We start from the raw sequence: 27,500 nt of genomic DNA, 5'->3' as shown, positions 1-27,500 counted from the left end.
ATACAATAATGTTATCTATCGATTTTCAGTCTTAAAGTAAGGGAAAATTACAAATATTGATGCATTTCTTTATAGTCCTCCTTGCTTCTCGAAAAGGTGCACGAACTTAGAAAAGGTTGAAGAACACTAAACTATACCCTGAGAAAAAATACAGTAAAAGAGATAAGATAAAATGACCAACATCTCTATTATTACGGAGGCTAAGAATAATACCAAGACTAATTAAGTAATTCAGAGATAACGAAACGAACGACGATCACGAGAGCTTCCACGATAACAGTGTGTATGATAAGATGTGATTCCAGATTCCTCGATAGCGCTCCGAGTTTCCAAGATAATAGTGCATTCCAGTTTCCTCGATAGCGATGCGAGTTTCCAAAACAACGGTACCATTCCATGATAAAGATGCCATTCCAGTTTCCACGATAATAATGCGAGTTTCCACGATCAAGATGCAATTCCAGTTTCCATGGTAACGATGCGGGTTTCCACGATGTCGATGCGGTTCCAGTTCTCACGATGCGATTTCACGACACAATATTGAAGTCCACTTGCCTACACAGGTACTGGGACGAACCCTTTCACCCGTAAGGTCCACCCCAGACCCTTGGGTGCGAGTAGAGTGACGCTGCCACCTTCCTGCGCCGCAATTGAAGTTCACTTGCCTACACCGGTACTGGGACAGAACCCTTTCACCCCGTAAGGGTCCACCCCACACCCTTAGGTGCGAGGAGAGTGGCGCTGCCACCTCACTGCGACGCAATTGAAGTTCACTTGCCTACACAGGTACTGAGACGAACCCTTTCACCCCGTAAGAGTTCACCCCAGACCCTTGAGTGCGAGGAGAGTGACGCTGCCACCTTACTGCGCCTCACACGGGTAGCCATGAGCAATGACCCGCCACACCCACTCCCCAAACACTGTCAGTGAGTCCTTTTCACCCCGTAAAGGACCACTGGTATTGTCAGTGCCTGGTGCATGGCGCACAGCGTGCCCTCGTTCATGGCGAGTTGTTCAGCACGGTGTCATTATAAGCAGAGGTCCCGTACACACCACTCACCACCAGACTCTATGCAAGGAGCCCTTATCACCCTTAAAGGCCCCTCACGGCATCATCTGGTGGACGGTAGACACGGCAGACTGCTTAAGGCGACCCCTTGCCTAGTGTGAGGCGCTGCAAGTTGACGACAACCAGTGAGCTTGAAGCCGCAAGGAAAATGAGTCCACGTTAACAATGGGATTCCACGACAGGTTGCGATTCCAGTGTCCACGGTAAAGATGTGTTTGTCGAGGATAACGATCCGTTTATCGAGGCTAACGATGCGGCGATGGCGAAACGATTCAAAGTATTATTACCTACACAGGTACTGGGACGAAACGTTTCACCCAGTCCGTGGTTATGAAAGCAGTGACGATGCAACCTTGCAATGCCTCACACGGGTCGCCATGAGCAATGACCCGCCACACACCACTCCCCAAACACTGTCATGAAGTGAGTCCTTTTTACCTAACCTAACCTAACCTAACCTAACCTAACGTAAAGGACCACTGGTACTGTCAGTGCCTGGCTCATGGTGCACAGCGTGCCCTCGTTCATGGCGAGTTGTTCAGCCCGGTGTCATTATAAGCAGGGGACCCGTACACACCACTCACCATCATATTCTATGCAAGGAGCCCTTATCACCCCTTTAGGGCCCCTCACGGCACCATCCGGTGAGTGGTAGACATTGATCTCTTGCTTATGGCGACCCTTGCCTAGTGTGAGGCGCTGCAAGTGGACGACTAGTAGTGAAGCTTGAGGCCACCAAGGAAAAGAAGGACCTGCAGCCAGTTCCTGCCTTGGGCCCCAGGCCGGACCCAACAGCCACCTCCTTCCCCCGTGCGGCGCCCAAGGCCGTCACGGCCCTCAACAACTTTAGGCCGAAAGTTCTCAATCGTCGTTTAAATTTTGATTCGAATATAAAATCGTCGATGGTAAATGAAAAATAGCTTTGGTCTGAAAGTGTGCAAGAGTTAGCTGATTAATGAAACAAGGTGAGGCAGCTTTGCTCCGGAGTATTTAGTGTACTTTGCATGTTGCTGCCGTGAATGTGTACGTGTTTGTAGATAACTGGATAGAAACAGTAGACCAATGGTAGTTGTGTAACTATTGGGGAACTTTTGAAAATTAGTTAAGCTTCTGGATAGAGTGGATGAGTGCACACAGGTTTGCTTGTCTTATACATAAACTGCCACCTGTAGACATAATTTTTCTATTTATGCTCTTAGAAAAAAAGCAAACTTAGTTTCCTTTATTTCCCTGATCACAATGACGTGTAAATATCAATGTTTCAAATATAAGGAAACACTAGGAAAGGACCCAAACTCCCATTGAAGTTGCCAGATTCAACAGATTTCGTAATATTTCACAGAAAAGATGGTCAACTCAATATCGTATATTTTGGATATTCTTCTGTCACATAAGGAGATATCAAGATAGGTCAAGTATTTTCAAATATGTTTCTACGAGAAAATTCGCTGTAATAGTAGAGTTAGGTTATAACTGTGCATTGTGTGTTTTTATATTCCATCTAGCTCTATTCCTGGGACAAAAAATTACTTCCTCCTCAATTGATAACTCGAAGTTAGTATGATATTTTCTTTCCTTTTAGACTACAAGACACCATGAACATATGAAGCCCCGTAAATGAGTTTATTTTCATAACTTAGAAATCAAAGTCTGATAATGAGATTGTCTATTGCCAACCAAACCGTTCTGCATAGACGTGTTCAGCGTCATAGAGACCTAATGATGTTAGCTCGTGGACAGTGGCCATCCTGGCAGCGCAAAACCCCAGGGGGTTCATAAGAAGATTTCCAGGGGTACTTAGATGGCTGATTTAATAAAATCCTTTGCAGTACCATTGCATATTGAGTTCCATGTTCCATGTGATAATATTAAGGGTTCGGGTAGATGGTCTTATAACTCAGGGGGTTCTTAACGATAAAAAGGTTGAGAACCCCTGGACTCTAGAGTAACCAAACAATGCACCTTACTATTTCACTCACACCTTTAACCCCTTCAATACTGAGACACACTTTTACCTTGAGATCTGAGTACGATTTGACCATTTTATTGACATTAGGAAGAGTCTCTGGAGGTCACAAGATTAATGGCCAGAGTCTTCACTAGTCTGGTCCCCCACATGAGTTTCTGAACCTGTATAAAATCACCAAATAGTAAGCAGAATGAATTATGGAAACGCGTCATGGTACTGAAGGGCTTAACTATTTTTTATATCCCGCCAGAGAATAAATGTATCAGCTTCAACCAAACTTCCTTCCCTTCCTTCCTTCGTATCGCAGAAAATAAACAATCTATCAACTCCTCGTAGGTTTGAAGATAAACACAAAAATAACCAGAATAATAAAGCCAAGCATGTAAACAGTTTAATATTTATGTGTCACCACCATCGCTATCTAAACCTCAAACTCATATTCTCCTTCTCACTCCTTCCTCACTACCTTGTCTCCGCTCACTCATATCCCCGACAATTTGCCTGCGACTTGACAAAACAACGTTGTTATTTACCCTGCGCGGAATGTTATCAAGGCTCCAATAACACACACACACACACACACACACACACACACACACACACACACACACACACACACACACACACACACACACACACACACACACACACACACACACTATTACAGTCGGAAAAAAGAAGTCAAGTTGCAAAAATGAGATGATTCTGCAGAAATATTTAGCTGAGAGAGAGAGAGAGAGAGAGAGAGAGAGAGAGAGAGAGAGAGAGAGAGAGAGAGAGAGAGAGAGAGAGAGAGAGAGAAAGCAGCCAACCACCCAGCATATCCTACCTTCCTTCCTTCCTTCGTTCCTTCCTGCCTTCCTTCCACCAAAACCCTGCATCTCTGAGCCTCACGCACTGTATTGATAAGTTGAATGATTGCAAAATTACCCTTGATTACCCCTGATTAGTGCCGCTTACGGTTAAATCCGGCATCGTGAAAACTCTTACTAGTCTAGTAGCTTGGAAGAAAACGGGACAGACCACTACTACCAGGCTCACGAGGGGCACTTAACTATTACCTAGAAGAAAAAGGAAAACAACGTATCACTAATGTATCTTCAAAACAACCGTGTGTGTGTGTGTGTGTGTGTGTGTGTGTGTGTGTGTGTGTGTGTGTGTGTGTGTGTGTGTGTGTGTGTGTGTGTGTGTGTGTGTGTGTGTGTGTGTTCCGTTCACTGTTCAATTTGTAGTGAGTTTATCGCCGCGGATGAAGGAGTGATAGCGTAAACTCTTAACACGTTGGGTTAGTAGCGCGCAAACGTTTTGGGGCCGGGATAATGCGACCTGCTTGCGTCATGGAGAGAGAGAGAGAGAGAGAGAGAGAGATTTTATATTTGAAATGCACATGATCAAGATTTGTAAGGCTTTGTTATGGCTTTGTTACCGATCTCTCTCTCTCTCTCTCTCTCTCTCTCTCTCTCTCGTCCTGCATCACCCTCCAAACACTCACTCACGCAGAAGGAATTTTAAAAACTTGAAACGTAAGAGACCAGATGAAGTTTACAGTTGGGTTAGTGGTGGTGGTGGTGGTGGTGGTGGTTGAGGTGGTAGTGTTTCTTCTCCCACGTGTCTGTTCTTCTTCCACCAACTCTTCTTCTTCTTCCTCCTCCTCCTCCTCCTCCTCCTGGTCTACCAAACTGGACTCCATCAATTTCGCAAGCGAACAAAATGAGAAAAAGAAAAATCCTAAGATACTGAACTTTTGGCTGTTGTAAAGCTCTTATTTTGAGAGAGAGAGAGAGAGAGAGAGAGAGAGAGAGAGAGAGAGAGAGAGAGAGAGAGAGAGAGAGAGAGAGAGAGAGAGAGAGAGAGAGAGAATGGCAAAAAGGAAAATATGAGGAGGGTGCATATGAGAGGAGAGGAAAGGAAAGAGGAAAGGTGAGGTGAAGTGAGAAAAGGAAGAAGAAAGAGGAGAGATGGATAAAACAAAGAGACGCAAGGAACCTGTAAGAAAAGGTGAAGAAAAAGAATAAGGGACACAGACGACATGAATTTAAAAGAAAGGAGAGATATGAGCAGAGCAGGGAAGGAAGAGGGATGAAGGAGCGTAAGAAGTGGATATTTGATGGGAGGGAAGAGTGGAGGTGAGGAGAACAAGGTGACAAGAGGAGCTTAGGAGAGGGAAAGTTTGAGGGGAAGGAAGAGGAAAGACGAGGGGAAGTAAGAGGTTATCAGGTCGTATACACGGGAATGGCGAAAGGAAGGGAGAGATGAAGGGAGGATGAGAGGAAGAGGAGAAAATAGAAGGAAAGCCTGAGGAGATGAGAAGCAAGGAGGTGGATTGAAGGAAAGTTTAACGCGACAGCCAAGGAGAGGACACGTGGAAAAGGCTGTTAAGTGGAAATAGGAGAAATGGAGATGTGAGATACCATATGAAGAAGATTGAAGAAAATGATAAATGAGACATGAAAAAAAAAATGCAGGAAAACGAAGAGAGATGAGAAAACATACGTAACAGATTGAAAGAAAGGAATATGAAAGGAGAAAAAAAAATACATATAAGAAAATTGAAAGTAAGGAAGTTTTACAGAAGACAGATGGGACAGACTGAAAACTACGAGTATCTAAGTGATGGATGTCCTAAAAAAAAAAAAAAAATGTAAACTGCAAATAACAATAATGAATAACACAAGAATACACTGACTTTCATATACAAATAATTCTCACTACTAACCTAACCTAACCAGACTCAACCCCTTCAAGTACCATGACGCATTTCCATATCCATTCTGCTTATTATTTGGTGATTTAATACAGCTTCAGAAACTTATTTGGGGATTAAAATAGTGAAAACTGTGGCTATTAATCTTCTAATCTCCATAGACCCTTGCTAATGTCAATAAAATGATCTAATCGTACACAAATCTCAAGGTAAAAATGTGTCCCAGTTTTGAAGGGGTTAAAACTAAACTAACCCAACCAACAAATATATACGCAAATAAAAATAAAAACAACAACAAAATATTACTACCACACTTATTTCGCCGCCCTGTACGTGCCTGGATTCGAATAACACGTAAAAAAAAAAAAAAAAAAAAAAAAGCTGTAAATAAAATAAAATAAATAAATAATCGAGCTCTGAAAATGCGAAATACGAAGAATAGTATGAAGTGTGATACCGAACATTTTGGAATCGAGATAGCGGACCAGCAGGCAGGTGACCACTCGGTAATCTGTCCGCCTGTACCAGTGGGAGGGGGGGAGGGAAGAGGGGGTGGGGGGAGGAGAAGGGAGAGGTGTGAGGGGAGAATGGGGTGGTAGAGGGATGTTGAGAGAAGGGTGAGAAGAGAGAGAAGGGAAGGATGGGGGGAGAGATACAGAATGAGGAAAACTTTAGTGTGTGTGTGTGTGAGAGAGAGAGAGAGAGAGAGAGAGAGAGAGAGAGAGAGAGAGAGAGAGAGAGAGAGAGAGAGAGAGAGAGAGAGAGAGAGAGAGAGAGAGAGAGAGAGAGAGAGAGAATCAATATTTGTGTATCCTTGCAGCTTTATATGCCAAATGTTTCTTGTATAACCATAAAACTGACACCACGTATAATTCAAACATTCTCCCTGACCGTGAGTGTGTCTGTCGCTTCACTCCCGAACTCTGTAAGGCACCAGAGACTCACACTGCCACGCTAAATGACTGACAAAATACCATCTGACAGAAACAAAAGGAAAACAGCAGGTAACATTTACAATCTAGTGTACCGCAGGAAAACTAGTATCTAACAGGCAAGAAAGTAAAAAAAAAAAAAAAAAAAAAAAAAAAAAAGCTCGTATCATTTACCTTGTTTAATGTAGAGAGAGTAGAATCATTAAAGAAAATAAATAAGTAAATAGAATAATATCTAATATTCACCATCTCGTTTAGTGAAAGAAAATAGATCATCTGACATATAAGGATAAAAAAAGAAATAAATAAATAAAAAAAAAAAAAAAACAGTAACATTGGTCCGTTAGTATAATGTAAGGGAAGCATATATACTTTAAACAGAGCCGTGGAATACCATGAATATATACGAATAACACAAACACATCGATTAAAAAAAAAAAAGTCACGGTGTTATATTCCATCGCACGTTTCAATACCTGTCCTGCGTGTTGATGACTGCACACTGAAGACTCACACAATAGACCACCTGTCCCTCTCTGACGTCACAACCATTTCTATCATAGCAAATCAACACCTGCCGCTCACCTGGCTACACGTGCCCACCTTAAGTAAATAAAATAAATAAATAAAATAAAAAAAATAACGAAATAAATAAGACAAAGTGAAATAAACATGAAATAAATGAATAGGTGAATACATAAATGAATAAACTGATTCCCAAATGAATAAATGAATGAATACTGGAATGCGTAATAGTTTCCAGAACATATAAATAAATAAATAGATAAATGAGTAAATAATAAATAAAATCGACAAACAAATATATAAATTACAAAATAATTATCATATTTAATCAAATACACACATTATTATTATTATTATTAGTAGTAGTAGTAGTAGTAGTAGTAGTAGTGGTAGTAAATAGGAGCAGGAGCAGAAGTAGTAGTAGTAGTAGTAGTAGTAGTAGTAGTAGTAGTAGTAGTAGAAGTAGTAGTAGTAGTAGTAGTAGTAGAAGTAGAGTAGAAGTAGAAGTAGAAGTAGTAATAGCAGTAGTAACAGCAGTAACAGTAGTACCAATAACAGCAGCTGCAGTCATCGTTATAAAACAAAAAGATGGGCCGCAAAAATCAATCATCTTGTAAGTCGTAGCAATAGTCGTAGCAGAAGTAGCGATAGCAGTACCCACCAATACCATTATCTTGCCCTCTATGGACTTACACGGGCTTGTAATTACACCCACACGCAGCCATGCATCCCCCCACCCCCGACCCCCGCTCATAGCCCCTCCCGTGCCCATCCCAGCACAGCCACAAAGGGAAGACATACAGACATACAGGTTCTAATATACCATTCAGTACAGGAGGAGGAGGAGGAGGAGGAGGAGGAGGAGGAGGAGGAGGAGGAGGAGGAGGAGGAGGAGGAGGAGGAGGAGGAGGAGGGTACAGGAAAGGCTTCATTGCACCAAAACCCAATCAAGTCGCCACATTAAAAGACACGAAACAATCTCTCTCTCTCTCTCTCTCTCTCTCTCTCTCTCTCTCTCTCTCTCTCTCTCTCTCTCTCTCTCTCTCTCTCTCTCTCTCTCTCTCTCTCTCTCTCTCTCTCTCTCTCTCTCTCTCTCTCTCTCTCTCTCTCTCTCTCTGCCTTTCACTCCATCCTTCCTCTGGTCTCTCTACTTTGCCTCCCTCATTCCCTCGTCTCTTCCTCCCAATGTCCGTCCTTTCTGTATTACAAGGTCAATCTCTCTCCTCCTGCCCCTTCCCACTGCACGGTGACCTATCACGGCCTGGCTGCGGCACACTTCACGGGATTAGCCATTAGCCAAGGTGGGCCCCACTCAGGAAATCGGTCAGGATTGTCCATTATCTCAATTCTCAATATCATGGTTCTTAGGAGGCTATATCCTGGGCTGGGGCTGAGCAGTGGGTGGTGAGGGGGGTGAGGGAGGAGGTGAGGAAGATGCGTGGAGACAGAAGGGTTGGGAAGCAGGGAAGGGAAAGGGTAGAGGAGGGTGGGAGGCATGAAAGGAAGTGGATTAGATGTGGAAGGTAAAAAGGAATGTGTTTTGTTTGGGAATGTGAAGAAATGTGGTGTGGCTGAGATTTTTATTTCTTTTAGTATCATGTTATCTTGCTCTTATGATTTTCTTTTTTTTTATTTCCTCCAGGTGTTTTGTTTTTGAGGTGTCTTTGTGTTTTTGGGGTGTTTTTGTGCAGTATAGGCAGCTTCAGTGTCCAGGTAGTGTTCTGTTGCCTTCCATCAGCTGTTCTTTATTCCTCAGTAGTACGAAATCTTTGTCTAACACTCCTCTTGCCACTTGACACACACACACACACACACACACACACACACACACACACACACACACACACACACACACACACACACCAAATATAAAGGGTTTAACTGTGCAGTGGTGGTCTACGCACGTTGCATAAGGAATTCTCCAAAATGATGTGAAACTTGCTATCTTTTTTACGTAGAGTATGAAGGATCCTGTGTTGTTTTCGCAGATTTATACAAGGGGAGCAATAAAAACTATCTTATATTTACATTATATTACTGTGTGAAAAAAAAATATAAGGGAACATAATATATATGAAAGGGTACGAACACACAACGTCATCTATATTCAATTACCTCCAATAATATAATAAAAAAAAGATGAATCGATGCAAGTACAAACACAGAAACACAGACACACAGACAGACAGACAAACAGACAGACAGAAAGACAGACAGACAGCCGGACTCTTGCCTGTGAAGTGCGGAGTGATTGAGTTAACACATACTGACTGCGAGGGAATGATGCGGCGGACTCCAGCTGTGATCTGTTATTAATGAGCGAGTGTTCTATTCATAACCAGTGTGATGCCGATGTACTCTGAAGCTAAAACACAAAGCGAGTACTTCCTCCCCCCACCACTCAATCATCCACGTTTCCAGTTCAGTCACTTACTCAGTCAGATGTGGGTAATTATCCAGTTCATCAGTAAAAAATCTAATTACACAAGTCGGCTAGGGAGTTAGTTATTAAATTAATCAGTTAGTCAAGCAACCAGTTATTATTTCAACCACTCAGTTAGGTAAAAAGTCTCCACGTTAATCAGTAATGTCAATGATTCAGACAGTCAGTAAGTCCATCAGTTAGCAAATCAGTCGTCCAGTTAATAAGTCCGCGAAACAAGCAAAGTCAGTCAGTTATTTACCTAGCTAACAATATCGAGCCAACTTGGTTAGTCAGGCAACAAGTCATTCAGTTAAGCAGTCACCCAAAGAGTCAGTGAGTAATTCAATAAGTAGGGCAGTGACGGAGAAAAAGAGACGAACATTTGAGAGGAACGTGATACAAGCCTCCACTTTAATAGTAAGTTCCGGGGAAGGATTGATTGCTCTTCGAAAATCTGTGGCGGGACGGTTTCAAATGGTCAATTACTCTTCATTATCGAGTTATGGATTTATCTGACGAGTTAACTGCTGCTGCTGCGGCTACCGAGAATCAGGTCTGTTCGCTGTGTCAACACGCTACATTGTCTCCTTCCCGCTCCTCTCCTCAGTACCTGTCTGTCCTGATCTGGTCCTACCATGCCCCCTGCTGCCTCCTCCTCTTCCTCCTCCTCCTCCTCCTCCTTTCAAAGCTTTTTCTCGAAATGAAGTGGGTCGACATTACTCTTTGAGCTTCCTTGGACAACGAAAGAGATATTCTGGCTAAATTTGTTCACACACACACACACACACACACACACACACACACACACACACACACACACACACACACACACACACACACACACACACACCTGCTTACCTGATTGCTGCCTAACTCTCCACCAAAAGCTATTTCTACAGCGCTGGCCGGATATCAGTAAGTCACAACTCTGAGCTTCATTCGGGATACTTCTCTTTAAAGCGAGGAAGCGAACACCTTAAAGAGACACCACGGCGTGAAGAGGAGGAGGAGGAGGAGGAGGAGGAGGAGGAGGAGGAGGAGGAGGAGGAGGAGGAGGAGGAGGAGGCGACGAGCTGCCGGAGATAAAGTCATGGGAGTGTTTCAGGACGAGGAGAGAAGGGTGATGATGCAGACACCTCGAGGCGATGACACAGAAAACCCACACGCAGTCACACCTCGACAAAGGCTCACCTGCAGCACTCAGGAGACGCACACGCTGGGAGAATGCAATGTAGGACGCAGGTGAAGGCGAGCAGTAGTGAAGTATAGAATGACTAACTCTCCTCATAGATATTACTGGAATTTGCAAGGAAGTTTTCTAATGATATTTACGATAGTTTGACAAGATTTCTGAACTCCCAATGAAAAAAAAAAAAAAAAATGGAAATACGTAAAAGTTTCTGATGTCTCGATGTCCTTTTTCATATAATTTAACAAGGATTTCGTTTTTATCAAGGGGTGAAAACAAGGATACAAGTCTCAGTTCTGCGTTTCTGGGAGCATTTACATTTGGCCTTTGTTAGTCAAGGAGAAATGTCTGCAGCGGTGCGTCTATATCATGACTCGGTACAGTTTCCACCAATGATACTCTGGAGTGCTGGAACTGATCACTGTAAGACTCGTGTTTGTTTGTGTGTGTGTGTGTGTGTGTGTGTGTGTGTGTGTGTGTGTGTGTGTGTGTGTGTGTGTGTGTGTGTGTGTGTGTGTGTGTGTGTGTGTGTGTGTGTGTGTGTGTGTGTGTGTGTGTGTGTGTGTGTGTGTGTGTGTGTGTGTGTGTGTGTGTGTGTGTGTGTGTGTGTGTGTGTGTGTGTGTGTGTGTGTGTGTGAAGACAGCCATGTAAATCTCTCTCTCTCTCTCTCTCTCTCTCTCTCTCTCTCTCTCTCTCTCTCTCTCTCTCTCTCTCTCTCTCTCTCAAGCCAAAAGTGGACGACTAAATGGCTAATGTCATTATAAAATTGATAAAAGGTAAACTATCAGGCCCAAGTAAAGGGGATGGAGAGCAGAAGGAGGAGGATGAGGATGAGGAGGAGGAGGAGGAGGATCGTGATGGCGTGTGTCACCTAATGATTATATACCCAAGAATGTCAATAGAAGGAGGTGATATCCTTTACTCTCGTCAGCGTCCAGAAGCTGATGCAATTACGACTGTGCACACGAGGAGACGAGAATCAAATGAAGAACACTCACATTGTTTGGACCAGTCAGTGTTCTTCACCTCATTCTAAACTCATGCTCTCTTCTGGAAGTTGCTGAGGAATTTATGCACTACTCTCACACCTAAGACGATTTCGCTCTATGATAATAATGATAATAATAATAATAATAATAGTGATAATAATAATAATAATAATAATAATAATAATAATAATAATAATAATAATAATAATAAGAAGAAGAAGAAAGTAATAACAGTAGTAGTAGTAGTAGTAGTAGTAGTAGTAGTAGTAGTAGTAGTAGTAGTAGTAGTAGTAGTAGTAGTAGTAGTAGTAGTAGTAATAATAATAATAATAATAATAATAATAATAATAATAATAATAATAATAATAATAATAATAATAATAATAATAATAATAATAATAATAACAACAACAACAACAACAACAACAACAATAACAATAATAATAATAATAATAATAATAATACAATACACACACACACACACACACACACACACACACACACACACACACACACACAATAATAATAATAATAATAATAATAATAATGATAATAGTAATAAAACTGCAATTATTATCACTAATATTACTATTATTATTATAATCACTATTATCATTATTATTATTATTATTATTATTATTATTATTATTATTATTATTATATATTATTATTATTATTATTATTATTATTATTATTATTATTATTATTATCATTATTATTATTATTATCATTATCATTATTATTATTATTTTTGTCATCTCCATTAACAATATCACTAACTCACTATCCCTTTGTTCACCACCACCACCACCACCACCACCACCACCACCACCACCACCACCATCATCATCATCATCATCGTTCAAGGAATACGCAATAATGTATAAAGTTTAATCTATTAGCACTACATTTCCATTTTTTTTTTCTCTTTCATTTCTCCATTGCCATCATCCTCGTCATTAACAGCAGCATTTATCACAACCCTCATCTATTATTTCATCGTCGCCAACAAAACCTGTCGCCTCTTTCTACTCCTCATTATCATCCTCATCCTCATCCTCACCACCACCACCACCACCACCACCACCAGGGTTGAGTGAGTGATCGCGAGTGTCAGTCTGGTCACGTGTGTTGCGTCATCTTAAGTCTTGGGATCACTACTGTACTGTTCTGCAACCCTTCCCCTCCCAGGACTCAGTGTTTACCTTGCCCTTCTGATCTTTAGTCCCTTCACCCACCCACCTACCCAGCCACCTACACCCACACACACACACACACACACACACACACACACACACACACACACACAGTGACATCCCTCCTAGCACCAAACCGAGTGTTTTGATCAGGGCCCAATAGGAGCGGACGCATCACTCCCGTCACCCATCCAACATCACCAGCAACAACATAAGTATTGTCACCATCAGGAGCAGCAACAGCAGCAGCGGCAGCGGCATCAACGTGGTGTGTCGTGGCCGCGGCGGGGACAGCCCACCACGTTACACATTACACAGCAGGGCTGTTGCAGGATGGCCGCCGCACTACATATATAAACGGTGCCTGGTGCTTCCCGCCCACACTCTTCTCCCACCCGCGGCCCCTCGAGCACTGCTGTCTCGCAGCCACCGCCGCCCGCCGCTCGCTGGGCCTCCATCACTATTTTGTCAGTGTGGGAATACGGCAACGTTTCTGATCCTCGGTTTCAACGTGGCATTTATTCGGTGTCATTTTACGACGATTCTCTTATAACGATAAGGGTTTCTTCCCGAAGGTCATCTACACTTGGCCTTAAGGTGTTGTGCTGGTGGCTGTATCACGACATAGTGAGTTAAACGACGACCATGTTGGCAAGGGAAGGCGCCACGTGACAGGCCGGATAGAGCAGTGATTGTCAAGGTCATCCCTTTGATAGCCTCACACCTGCAGTGACGGCTGTTGTGATAACACTGAAACTAGAGTGTAGTGTGATCCTCAAGGCTGACCTGGGACAGGCAGCCCCCGACCTACGAGGAGAGGTGACTTTACTCATCATGGACGTGGTCCGTTGATACGCTCACGTCCCAAGGCTCGCAGGGTTCACCACGCTACCTTCCTTCACGCTAAGGTAAGTGCCGCCATGACTTCTGTGCATGATGTTTTCACCCAATTCCTCTGACTGGTGTAGTATCATGAAGGCCTTCGGGAGTTGCCACAGCTGTCAGTTTTTTTTTTTTCCCTTCATGAATGAGTCAACGAACCTTGAAGGCGGAGTGGATGTGGTGCTTGATAGAGCCATCACATCTACGCCTTACAAAGTGATCGGTGATGATACAATAGATAAATTTGTGGAATAAATACAGAACATTAAGACAGCAAGTTATTAAGCTTACCAAACGCTAATGATGAGATGCAGTGAACACAACACCACGCCATCATATAGTGCTACACATGACAAGCACGAAGTTTCTCCACCGTGATGTCGCTCCCCCCCTCATCCCCGCACACAGTTTATCGCCATATCGCTCTTAGCCAGACTGTGGCTCGGCATAACAGAAACCGTATTGGAAGAAGCTATTTGTGCTGCGAAGGACGTCCTGAATGACTGTGATGATTGAACAAGGTTTCTGCATTGGCAATGGGCAAATCACACATGAGGGACAGACTAATAATCTCTTAGATGTAAGAATGAAGGAACAAAACGTTTCACAATAAAGGTAAAAAAAAAAAAAAAATAAATAAATAAATAAGTAAATAAATAAATAAAAAGAAAGCGAACCACGAAATGAGCGAGAGTAAAGAACTTAAAACACGACAAACAGTTGAAGAATACAAGGTAAAACACGCAACTACTTCACGCATACAAAAAAAGGAAAAGCTGACTAAAATGACATACAAAACGAGCAGCAGTAATGAACAATTTGACACACTAACCAACCAGTCTTACCAATCTCGTCATGAAGCTGAGGACTTTTCATTCCAGAAGGCAGGGAGTTGCAAGGGTTGGCGGAGGCAGGTAATTAGAGTGCCAGGGAAGGAAACACGGAGGTGGTGAGGGAAGGGCGCAATACACCATTAGTATATCAAAGTTTGAGGGAACCTTTAGTATATGTTTAGGAGGAAGAGCAGCAGTGAGGTGATCCAGCAAGTTCACTTTCCTTGTACAAATTTAATATGGATTACAAAGAGAGAGAGAGAGAGAGAGAGAGAGAGAGAGAGAGAGAGAGAGAGAGAGAGAGAGAGAGAGAGATAGATAGACTTAATGAAACAGGCACAGACAAAGCAGAACACACACACACACACACACACACACACACACACACACACACACACACACACACACACACACACACACACACACACACACACACACACACAGAGCTACCACGACGACCACAACCATCACCACCGAGGAAATCTTATCTTAACAAGTACACGAGCAGCGTAACAAGAACACAATAAATGCTTTAGAAAGAACAATCACCATCTGCCTGACCCTCCCTCCCTTACTCCTCCTCCTCCTCCTCCTCCTCCTCCTCCTCCTCCTCCTCCTTTTCCTTGACCCTTCCCCTCCCATCCCCTCCTCCCTCCCCTCCTCCCTCATGCTCCAGACAAGGCACCCGAACTAAACCCTTCCTCTCCTCGCTCTCCCTCTCCAACCATCACTCTCTCTGTCTCTCTGTCTCTCTCTCTCTCTCTCTCTCTCTCTCTCTCTCTCACCTGATGCGGGCTTTCAAGTGGCAGGTGTGAATGAGTATAATGGCTGTCACTCATTTCCTGCTTCTTTGTTTTTGATTTGTTAATTTTCACTTTCTTTTTGATAAGTATTTAATTTCTTCTTCTTTCGTGTCAAGGGCAAGGTTATTTTGTGTGGGGGTTTTAATTTTTTTTGTCTACCTACCTGTTTTTTTTTTTTTTTTACGTCTAAGAAAAAACTCAAATCAAAAGGTGCAGATGTTAACAGTTCACCAAGGCACGAGGCGGCGGTGTGTGACATACAAAACAGTTACTTCAAGGTGGGAAGAAACTGTATCTAGCGCATCACCTTTAGATAAGTACTTTGAGCATTACTACCGGGAGATAAAGGCAGGAAAATAAAAAAAAAAAAAATAAGAAAGATGGCATGAAAAAAAAACCGTGTTTTTTTTTTTTTATTAGAGAGAAAAGCATCACAGTGACAATAAGATGAAAAAAAAGAAAAGAAAAATCGTATAGTTTATGTATTAGAGAAAAAGATATCACGGTGCTATTTTGTGACCCGTGACAACAATTAATGGCAGGTGATTTGAATGCATTAGAGACCAGGTAGATAACAAAATAGAAAAAAAAAACTTCAATCTAGATATACAAGTGTAAGATCTATTCGTTCCAAATTACCTTAATATTTTCAAAAACGTGTTAATTCCGAATGTAAAAAGTGTTGCCAAGCTTGCATCACGTGGCAGTGTACAAGTCAGTGGCAAGAAATGTGTTACTAATCTTGTAAGCCCGCCAGGATGTGACGTCATCTGCCACGTCACGTACAAACACATTTTTGGGCTAAAATGAAAGTCCCCTCTCGTGCAATAACCTTATTTTTCCTTCTCCGCTCTATCTACATTTCCTCCTTCCTTATTTTCGTATTCAATCTGATACTTTCCTCCTTCTTCCCTTCTTTTCTTCTTTCCCATCCACAGTTTCTTCTTCTTTAGTCTTAAACTTTAGATTTTATTCTCTGCTCTATATACACTTTCCTTCCTTATCTTCTCATTCCATCTGGTACTTCTCTCTTCCTTCTTCCTCCCTTCCCTACAACGATCACTTCTTGACTTTCTGTTTCTCATTTATCCACAATCGTTTCTTACTTTTCTTTAAACTTTATATATCCCTTCTCTCTTTTCTATATCCATTTTCCATCTTTTTATTCAGTATTTCCCACTTCTCCTTCAAATAATAAAATTCTCTTCATTTCCCATCTACTTTTTATCAGTATTTTTCTTTCCTTATCTTATTTAATCTCATTCTTTTCTCTCCTTCCCTTCTAAATTTTTGTTTCCTTCCTCTCTCACTCCTTCCTTCTTTCCAAATAACACTAACTTCTTTACGTCTCTTCCCTGTTTCATCTACAATTCCTCCTCCCAAACCTCATTCGGTCTGAGTTCCTTCCTCCATGTCTCCTTTACAAATTGTCCTATTTTCTTCCCTGCTCCCTTCCAAATATCACTACTTTCTTTATCTCTCTTCCCTGCTTTATCTACGATGCTTTCTTATCTCATTCAGTCTGACCTTCTTCTATATCTCCATTACAAAACTGTCCCATTTCCTCCCCTCTCTCGTTCCTTCTTCCCCTCCAAATAACATCAATTTCGATACTTTTTCTCCTCTAGACTCCTCCTTACAAGCTGTCCTGACTTCTCCGTCTCAACAATTGTTCCATTTTCTTTTGTGGCAACCAAATATTAAACGAATACGGAGCAGGATATGAAGAAGAAAAAAACGAAAAAAGGAGGCGTAAAGAAAGAGAAGAAAAACAAATGAAACGAAAGCAAAAAAGAAATATATATAAATAAGGAGACGAAAACAACAAAAAATAACGAGATGAAAACAGAAAAAAAACGGAGTAAGAAAGTGAAAACAAAAAGGAGAAAACAAGAGAAATAAGAAAGAAAGAGAAATAGAGAAAACAGAAATAGCCAAGTAAAACACATTTCTTACTTTCATTTCTTTTCACACTTGAGGCGCAATGAGTGAGAGTCTAAGAAAGGAGAGAGAAAAATCAAGGAAAAGGACAAGAAAAATAATACAGAGAAATAGGGAACACAGAAACAGCCAGTACGAGACAATTTTTCCAAGGGCAACAAAAAAAAAGGCATAAATAGGCCTGGTGAAGTGCCGGTCCTCTTACAGTCAAAAGCGCTCATCAAAATCAGAAGGAAAGTGTCCTGAAGTGTTTAAACCCTCCAATACTGGGACACATTTTTACATTGAGATTTGTGTACGATTGGACCATTTTATAAGCATTCGGAAGGGTCTATAGAGGTCAGAAGATTAACAGCCACAGTCTTCACTATTCTAATCCCCCCACATAAGTTTCTGAAGTTGTATGAAATCACTAAATAGTAAGCAGAATGAATATGGAAACGCGTCATGATACTGAAGGGTTTAAACTCCATCATTATGCACTTCACTCAACTGTCTCGTGCGGCAAATCTGTTCTATTCGACCCCTTGCAACATCTTATCTCTTCTCTAGTCTGCGTTGTTTTATCTACCATCTTATTAGTTATTCCATCTCTTCATTCAAAGTGTAGAGTGGGTGGTGGGCGCTCCAAAGCAACTACTCAGGAATTCACCCTTTTCTAGATATACACATCTTCATCTAAACCTTGACTACTTATTTGTACATTAAATCTATTCCTCTTATTTCATTTCTCCTTATAAACTTTAGCCTGCCCTGCGTTCCTTTTTTTGCCTACATCTTATTTCATCTAAACTTCCGCCTTTTTTTTTTTTTTTATCTCCATCATTATACATTTCACAAAGCCTCTGTCGTTTTTATCTTTCTATTTGTCTTGGCTTCTTTGACTTCCATCACCACATACTCGTATTTTCTCCATTATGTTCCGCCCGGTGCGTCTCTTCGGCACATGATGCAGATGCAGCCTCTTGTTTTGCATGACGTGGCTTGGTGTGGAAAAACTACCGGTGCACAAACACACAGGTGACCCAGCGGCCAATTCCTCAGGACAATGGAGGCGGTGAATTCCTTTTCTGGCCGCCTGAGTGCCCCTGGTCGTGATTGGCAGTGCAGGCGGCGGGAGCGACGTGTGCTCACTCGCCGTGCCATTTCTTTCTATTTTTCGCTGCGTGTCTTCGAGGACTTGTGCAATCAAACGCTGCATTTCTGGTGGTTGTTTGTTCCCCATCTTTTTCTTTAAACCGCTGGACGGCATTCGAGATATGAAACTCGATACAAAACTCCTCAATTATTTCCCCAAGATATGTATAAAGTACTAACAAAAATGTCGTTTCATTTTATATAGCACATTTAAAGTGACGGATAATTTATAAAGTACACGGAAAAGATTCCACAGTGCATAAGGTAACGTCAAACTTGTTCATATTAAACTCTGACAGGAGAAGAGCGAGGATCTCATCGTGTGATGGTAACGAATGTCCTGCAGCCGCGGCAAATGCAACAGACGAGTAATGGTTCTTTACCAGGCAAGGGATGGAGGCTTTGCTACTCTATTATAACTATTCCGTTCTTTGCTTTCCTTGTTCTATGAAGCGAACAAATACTTTTCTAGAGGCGAGACGAAGGAGTTTCATCCCAAAACAACAAATATGAGGAATTGTTAACGAGAAATTGATGAGGACAAAAACGATGGTGTTGGATATGTGGTAAACTCTGAAACTCCCTACCTGTTTCTGTATTTCCAGTTTCCTATATGACTTCATTTAAGAGGAAGGTTTCAAAACAATAATTCCTTCATTCTGGCTAACTCTTTACGACCTGCGAGCGAACTGGCAACTAAGTGAGCCTTTTTTTCGTTTTATGTTAGCCTTGGCCAGCTTTCCCCTCTTACATATGAAAAAATAGTAACGCATGATGGTGATGGTGCCTGGCTGGAATGAAGAGAAGTAAAGGAAATGAGTCGCAAATGAGAGTTGGCGTTGCAGTGTGAATGTTGATGCGAGGGATGATAAAGACAACGCGCAAATTACAGAGCAAGACAGCAGAAGATTAGATAGTTGACTCAGGCGATGTCACAGCTAATAATAATCCGCTCTCATGGTGAAATACACGAAAATCAGAAACAGAGAAAACATTAGTGCTTTTTTACTTATATTACACATTATTTTCTTCGTCTTATTTGATTATTTCCTTGTTAAAAGTTGTGATATGTATTTTTTATGGTGGTAATGGGGGAAAGCTGGTATCGCCTTCCTCACATAACACAGCAGCCGTAGTGTGGTGATGTGCGGGTCAGGAAGTCCTCCGCATAGATTCAGCTGATTCCGAAAACAAAATGTGAAAGAAAAGGAAGTGCACTCATTTAACATTAACAGAGAGAGAGAGAGAGAGAGAGAGAGAGAGAGAGAGAGAGAGAGAGAGAGAGAGAGAGAGAGAGAGAGAGAGAGAGAGGAGAGGAGAGAGAGGAGAGAGAGAGAGAGAGAGAGAGAGAGAGAGAGAGAGAGAGAGAGAGAGAGAGAGAGAGAGAGAGAGAGAGAGAGAGAGAGAGAGAGAGAGAGAGAGAGAAAGAAAGAAAGAGAAGAGAGAGAGAGAGAGAGAGAGAGAGAGAGAGAGAGAGAGAGAGAGAGAGAGAGAGAGAGAGAGAGAGAGAGAGAGAGAGAGAGAGAGAAAGAAAGAAAGAGAAAGAAAGAAAGAAAGAAAGAAAGAAAGAAAGAAAGAAAGAGAGAGAGAGAGAGAGAGAGAGAGAGAGAGAGAGAGAGAGAGAGAGAGAGAGAGAGAGAGAGAGAGAGAGAGAGAGAGAGAGAGATTATTTTCACCATCATCACCACCACCACCACCACCACCACCACCATTATCACTACAGAAACTAAAAACCCCAACACCTTTCTAGCTGTCACTGCCTTTACTCCTCTACTGTTCCCTCGACACCCACTCACCCAAACCTACACACACACACACACACACACACACACACACACACACACACACACACCACTCCGTCATCCCATCAACACCATCCGTCACAAATATAATGGGCCAGTGTCGCCTCCTTAAGCAGGGCCGTGATACACCTGCCAAGGGGAGACTGATGGGATGGATGGACAGACAACCAGCCAGCCAGCCAAGCCAGCTCTTCTCATCCTTCCCTCACCTCCCTGCCACCACCACCATCACCACCATCACCACCTTAATAACAACTGGACACCTTGTTACTCCGGGAATAACTCGGCAGAGGGCGCGCACTGTGGGCTTCCCGTTACCCCTATGATAACCTAACCGCGGCGGGCCACCCTCCTGCAGGAATGCCCCGGCATCACGTGACATCGGATCTAACAAGGTAATATTCTATCCCGCTGGCCCCTTAGCTGTGCAGGTCCCAATTTTTTCCCTTCCCTTCGCTGTGGTGACTGGAGAGAGAGAGAGAGAGAGAGAGAGAGAGAGAGAGAGAGAGAGAGAGAGAGAGAGAGAGAGAGAGGTGTGGATCCCCTTCAAGTGGTGGCGACCGCTTTCTGTTTCCGTGTGTGTGTGTGTGTGTGTGTGAGCGAGAGCGAGAGAGAGAGAGAGAGAGAGAGAGAGAGAGAGAGAGAGAGAGAGAGAGAGAGAGAGAGAGAGAGAGAGAGAGAGAGAGAGAGAGTATTTCTGCTTTCCTGTATAGTTCTCTTCGCTTTACATACACATTCACACAAATCTGCTTCCTTCTCATCAAAACACTTCGGAGATCTTCACACCCGCCACTACCACTGCCACCACCGCCACTACCACCACACAACATGCCCCGCGCCGTGGATTGCCTGCTGCTGCTCTTTCAATACATGGTCCGGCACAGAAATATATTGGCATTCCTCCCTCGACGTTATCTAAATGGTTATTTCCTCCTCTCTCTATCTCTCTCTCTTTCTCTTTCGCTCTTGTGGAGGCTTCAACATTTCTGTCTGACTCGCCACAGGATCTAAGCTACACGTGTTAACGGTTTGTGCTTACGAGGGAAGGTGGGGGACAGTTAGGGAAGGGAAGGGAAGGGAAGGGAAGGGAAGGGATGGGAGAGAAGAGAAGAGAAGAGAAGAAGAGAAGAGAAGAGAAGAGAAGAGAAGAGAAGAGAAGGGAAGGGAAGGGAAGGGAGGGGAAGGGAAGGGAAGTGTACGGAAGAGGGAGAGAGGAGAGAGATAGAAAAGGTACTTAGGTTAGGTAAGGTTAGTTTATGAGGGAGGCTGGATGGTTAGCGGAGAGAGAGGAAGAAAGAAGAGAGGGAGAATAGTAGTTACGTTAGGTTAGGTCAAGTTATAAGGGAGGCTGGATGATTAGGGAAGAGAGAAAGACAGTTAGTGGAGGCTGGAGACAGTTAGTGAAGGGAGACGGAGAGAAGGAGAGAGGTAGTAAATAGCAGATGTGTTCCTCGGGGCTGAACCTCCGTGCTGCTAAAGGGAGATACACTTACACTAAAACGTTTGCTAAATTGTGTTATGACCTTCACCTCTCCGTCCTCAGCTTGTGGTCGCATTGGGTTAGGATGCCTCATTCACTTCTCGGCAGCACATTGAGTTACCTGTAGTATCCTCGCCGTCTGAAAGTTACGTTCGAGTTTCTCCAGGTAATTTCTTATCGATTACGCAGTAAGGAAGGAATTATCGGTGAGGCACGCTGGTCACGCTACACGCCGTCTGTCCGAACACATAAATGGGTCAGTAGACTCGTAAATTGCAGCGCCAGCTAGTACACCACCTACTGGAAGAGGAGGAAAGCCTGAAACTTGATAGTCCCGTCGCGTAAGAAAGAAGAGACATGTCGCCCTGGCCGCCTCAAGCCTCTGCCAGCCAGCCAGCCGCGGATCCTCAGGCGGTCCGTCCACTCACCGCCCACAAGTGCTCTGTAAACAAGACACACAGGTTCGCCTCACGGGCCTCGCTTGTGTTTGTTTGCTCGACGCATGTTAGGAGCAGAACACTACCGCGCCGAAGAGCATCACAGTTTTACATAACCTCAACCCTCACGCTGAGTGGTTTAACATTTCATATCAATTTTAAATGAGTGCACAGTTGCATCTCATCTACAGTAGGTGCTCCGTCCTGCCTCGCTTTGTCCCGCCTAGCCCCGTCGCGCTCCGCCCCTCCCTGGCCTGCCCTGCCAGGAGGAAAGAATCACTTCAGTGCTGCTCAAAGGCTTGAAGAGATTAAGGGTACCAGCGTGATATACAGAGGTGCCCCGCGCTGCCCTCTCAACACCCCAGGCTCCTCACACCCCCTCAATCCTATCCTCACATCCCCCTCCTTATCCTTACTCTCGGCTTGCACCACCTCTACCTTCATATATCCATCCATTTGCATTATGAATAAAGGCATAAGCAATGATAACAAATCCCAATCTGGCGAGCCATTCCCCCCAGCACACGCACGCACACACACACACACACACACACACACACACACACACACACACACACACACACACACACACACACACACACAAGGTTAAGTGATGCAGTGTTACCACGGGAGGGTGGCCACCTGTCGCGACGCCCGTATCAGGAAATTACCACAAGGACGTTCAGTTGATGGTTCTGTCTATCTGTCTTTTGGCATTCTGTACGTCAACGACTCTGGCCACCACTGACTGGGTTGCCCTGCTGTGCCTGTTGCTGTTTGTACGTTGAGTTGTTTATCTCTTCACTTTCTGTTCGTCATACTGTCACTTATTTCACTGCCTTTTGTAATCTTTTCCTTGGCACTCTTGGATCTACACTGCATTCTTAGAAGCTTTAAAATATTTCGTAACTGTATAAAAATGTTCTTTAAGTGAAGAACATATTCAAGTAATCAGATCAAAATATTTGAAATTATTTATATTTTCTAGATTTTTAACGCAGGTCCGGAGCCACACAAAATAGTGAACAATTTTTGCAATAAAAGATTTTCCTCTATGTTTATAGATAATTCAATAAGTATCTGAGGAAGAAGAATGTTTATATTAAAATTATGTATCAGTTGAAAAGTTAGCATTTCAGTGAAACTTGGGGAAACACACACACACACACACACACACACACACACACACACACACACACACACACACACACACACACACACACACACACACACTCAGGTACTTCTAACACAGTCCTTTCTTGTTATCTACTAAGGACACACTCATGTCTGTCCTTGGAGTGCGAGGTGACAGCGTGGCTACAAGTAAGACATTCAGTTCAGAAGGGATGACCAAAATTATTTCTAGATACTTTCTAGAAAAGGTGGCGGTGGCTGGGATAACGACAACCTCGTTTCTTAAGGTTTATTTCGTAAGCATAAGTTTGACTTCTTTTTAGAGCTCGGGTAGCCAAAGTCGACGCGACTCCAGTAAGAGGAGAGGCGAGTCTCTTCCTCACGTGAATTCAAAACTTAGAGACGAAAAAGTTTATAACAGCACAAATTTTCCAGCGTTATTCGTTTCCCTCAACCCTCCCAACCCAACCAGTCTCTCTCTGACAGTCCCCTTCGTCCCCCGCCAGATGTCCCCTCACTGCTACTTTCCCTTGCCGTGGCTGTCATAAGAACGCAAGAACATAAAAAAAAAAAAAAAAGATTAAGCTACGAGAAACAAAGGAAGTATTATTTCTTTTATTTTTCATCTGTTTATCTATTTATTTTACCTCCTTTTCGTCAATGTATAACACAACATTCAAACATGCATCACTGAGTCTTCCATAGCGAGGAGCGACGCGGCGTGCTTTATGGGAGTGGTACACACCCGCCAGCTCGCAATTTAGGTCTCGCAACACGGGAGTTCGGTGTGGATATTGTGATCACCCTCCCCTCCCACCCTGCACTGTGGCATACATCGCTATTCATATCATAAAACACAAATATAAAAATGAAAGAGAAAAATAACCACAAAATGAAAAGCTATACCACGATTATATGTTTTTCTTTTCTATTGAGAGATGGAACGATGATGTGACACAGTTCATATCATTATAATCACTTATGTAACGTACAGTTCATCATGGTCATTCTGTTCAATACTCTTACTGTCTCACTATTTCCGCCTGAATAGTAGAAATAAAAATAAAATAAAAGAAAGGTTATAATAATGATAATAATAATAATAAAAAACTTGAATTTTCAGCAGCGAAATAGGAACAATAGTGAATACGTTGTTGTTGTTGTTGTTGTTGTTGTTGTTGGTGGTGGTGGTGGTGGTGGTGGTGGTGGTGGTGGTGGTGGTGGTGGTGTGGGGGTGATGTTGTTGTTGTTGTTGTTGTTGTTGTTGTTGGTGGTGGTGGTGGTGGTGGTGGTGGTGGTGGTGTTGTTGTTGTTGTTGGTGGTGGTGGTGGTGGTGGTGGTGGTGATGGTACTTCAAAGGCTCCTCCTATTACACTCACTGAAAACCAAACCCAGTCGAGCTGACGGCCAATAGCACGGAAAACATGAAAAAAATATGTATGTAAATGAACGAAACACATGACAAGTTACTATTTATATTTTTCTTTACCTTTTTTATCATTCATGGAAAAATAACATCGTTAGAAAAATGTCCTGCTATCAGTACCTCCTCTCTCTCTCTCTCTCTCTCTCTCTCTCTCTCTCTCTCTCTCTCTCTCTCTCTCTCTCTCTCTCTCTCTTATCTCTCTCCACTTTCCTCCTGGTCGTCTGATCCTTCCTCCCCACCCGTAACCAATTCATTCTGACCCAAAACACCCAAACACGAGGCAGGGACAACTAACAGCGTGTTTCTCTGCATAGTTTACTTTTGTTACAGATCTGTGCCGCTGAGGTATGAATCCCTCGCCCCTTTGGGTATGTCATCTTCAAACTTTTGACTCTCATCCTCACTCACTCACTCACTCACTTCAAAATGTCCCACGTGTGTGTGTGTGTGTGTGTGTGTGTGTGTGTGTGTGTGTGTGTGTGTGTGTGTGTGTGTGTGTGTGTGTGTGTGTGTGTGTGTGTATTTCTTTTCAGCATTATACACATGATAAAATAAGATAGCAATGAATTATAAAGAGCTAAAAATTATCACTGTCCTGTGCCATTTAAATTAATTAACTCTCTCTCTCTCTCTCTCTCTCTCTCTCTCTCTCTCTCTCTCTCTCTCTCTCATTATATTCTAATCTGGTCAACTTCCACCGGCTCTCAATTAAAGCGTCCTACCAGAGTCTGAAGTGAATATGCATGTGATTGATCATATACACACAAAAACAACAGGGCTCATATTCTCAAATACTTCTGCGCTTCACCTCCACGATTTCAAAAGGCTTTATTTAAGTTGACACGAGTTTTTAAGGGTGTTTTTACGGTTCTAGAGGCAGAGTGACTAGATTTCTACATTACTGACCGGATAAACACTCTTGAAAACTCCGCTAATCATCTCTGTGGCCTTGAAAAATAGTCGTGGTGAGAGAGCGAAACGTTTCTGAATACCGGCCCAGATTCATAGTGTTGTGTAACTATCTTCTCTATCCTATGTGGCTTTCCCTTCGATCTCCCAGTCACACTATCGCCACTGACCGTAACCTGCTCGTATTTTCTCCCCAATTACTGGACTACAATTATATCACGGTCTTTCCTTCCACTAAATTAACTCACCCGAAGCAGTCCTATTCACCTGGTATCCCTTCCAATCCCATTAACCGGATGTAAGATTCACGCCGGTATTCATTCTGTTGACTTTATTAGTATCTGGAGCGTCCGTGGCTCTCACCTGTGATGTTTATGAGCCACTGAGATTGCCGTGGGTAGCGCAGTCTTAAGGTGGCGATATTGGAGCGTTGGAGGGGTGTAAGTTAAGGTTAGAAAAGGTGGTAGCGGTAATGTGTCAAAGGGGAGATGTAAGGAGTGAATAGAGAAATGAAGCAGGGGGTAATATGACGGAGTTTAAACATGTGAGGGACGGAAATTGAGGTTTGAGAGGCGGTAGCGGTGACATAGTGAAGAGGAGGATGCTAGGAATATAAGTAAAATTTAAAGTTAAAGTGACGGAAATGAAGCAGTGAGTTATGTGATGGGATTTAGGCTTATAAGAGACGAAAATTGAGGTCAAAGAAGGTGATGGTGGTGGCGTGTGAAGAGAAGGTGAACGTAAGAGGATAACAGAATGGAATATATCTAATGTTAAGGCATGGAAATGAAACCAACTTGAGAGAGAGAGAGAGAGAGAGAGAGAGAGAGAGAGAGAGAGAGAGAGAGAGAGAGAGAGAGAGAGAGAGAGAGAGAGAGAGAGAGAGAGAGAGAGAGAGAGAGAGAGCGAGAGAGAGAGAGAGAGAGAGTTCAAATAGAAGATTAGACGAAGTTATGAATGAGATGAATGTGTAAATTGATAGAGATGTTTACCACAACGACTGACAAGTGGAGAGAGAGAGAGAGAGAGAGAGAGAGAGAGAGAGAGAGAGAGAGAGAGAGAGAGAGAGAGAGAGAGAGAGAGAGAGAGAGAGAGAGAGAGAGAGAGAGAGAGAGAGAGAGAGAGAGAGAGAGAGAGAGAGAGAGAGAGAGTGAGTGAGTGAGTGAGTGAGTGAGTGAGTGAGTGAGTGAGTGAGTGAGTGAGTGAGTGAGTGAGTGAGTGAGTGAGTGAGTGAGTGTATGTGTGTGTAAACAATGAAACAAATTAAGTGACCACGTACGGGTTGACATATACATAAGTACATTACAGATTAGGCACGCCACTACCACATATTACCTGTAATGCCACGGGTCTACGTCTGGATCTGGGTCTGGGTCTGGGTCTGGGTCTGGCAACACAGGGAAGCTGATCGAGAGCGTCACAAGAGAAGGAGTGGCAGGAAATCGAACCTCCACCAGGACACTCAACGTACATAACATCTTGCCAATGAAACTGAATCACTAGGGTTCAGATGGAGTTTAGTTGACCTTGACTGCCCCGTGACTGCACAAGAGTCGTTCATATGCAGGTTTTAGAAGAGAGAACAGTGGGTAGATCGAAGCAAGTGGCGTGGCTACGGGTGATGTATACAGGGAGGAAACGAATGATGGAGATAAATGATATGAAAGTCAATAAAGAGATAGTTAGGCGAGGATGAGTTCACATAAAGAAAGAGAGT

The 27,500-nt window shown here is 42.9% G+C and overlaps 1 protein-coding gene across 2 annotated transcripts in view; it reads left to right on the top strand.

The window, feature by feature from the left end:
- The window catches only part of LOC123517773 (soluble guanylate cyclase 88E-like), a 172,869-nt gene that overhangs the window by 23,206 nt on the left and 122,163 nt on the right, over positions 1 to 27,500 (top strand). Inside the window, exon 2 of one of the 2 annotated variants that reach the window (XM_045278211.1) lies at positions 13,575 to 13,907. The gene's annotated coding sequence lies outside the window, so the exon portion shown is untranslated. Of the gene's footprint in view, positions 1 to 13,239; positions 13,908 to 27,500 lie in introns of those variants that run through there. The other variant, XM_045278213.1, reaches the window with a different exon arrangement.

This window comes from Portunus trituberculatus, chromosome 42 (assembly GCF_017591435.1).
Source record: "Portunus trituberculatus isolate SZX2019 chromosome 42, ASM1759143v1, whole genome shotgun sequence".
Classification (NCBI taxonomy): domain Eukaryota; kingdom Metazoa; phylum Arthropoda; class Malacostraca; order Decapoda; family Portunidae; genus Portunus; species Portunus trituberculatus.
The sequence above is the reverse complement of the archived record's forward strand: the minus strand, read 5'-3'. Positions and strand labels throughout refer to the sequence as shown.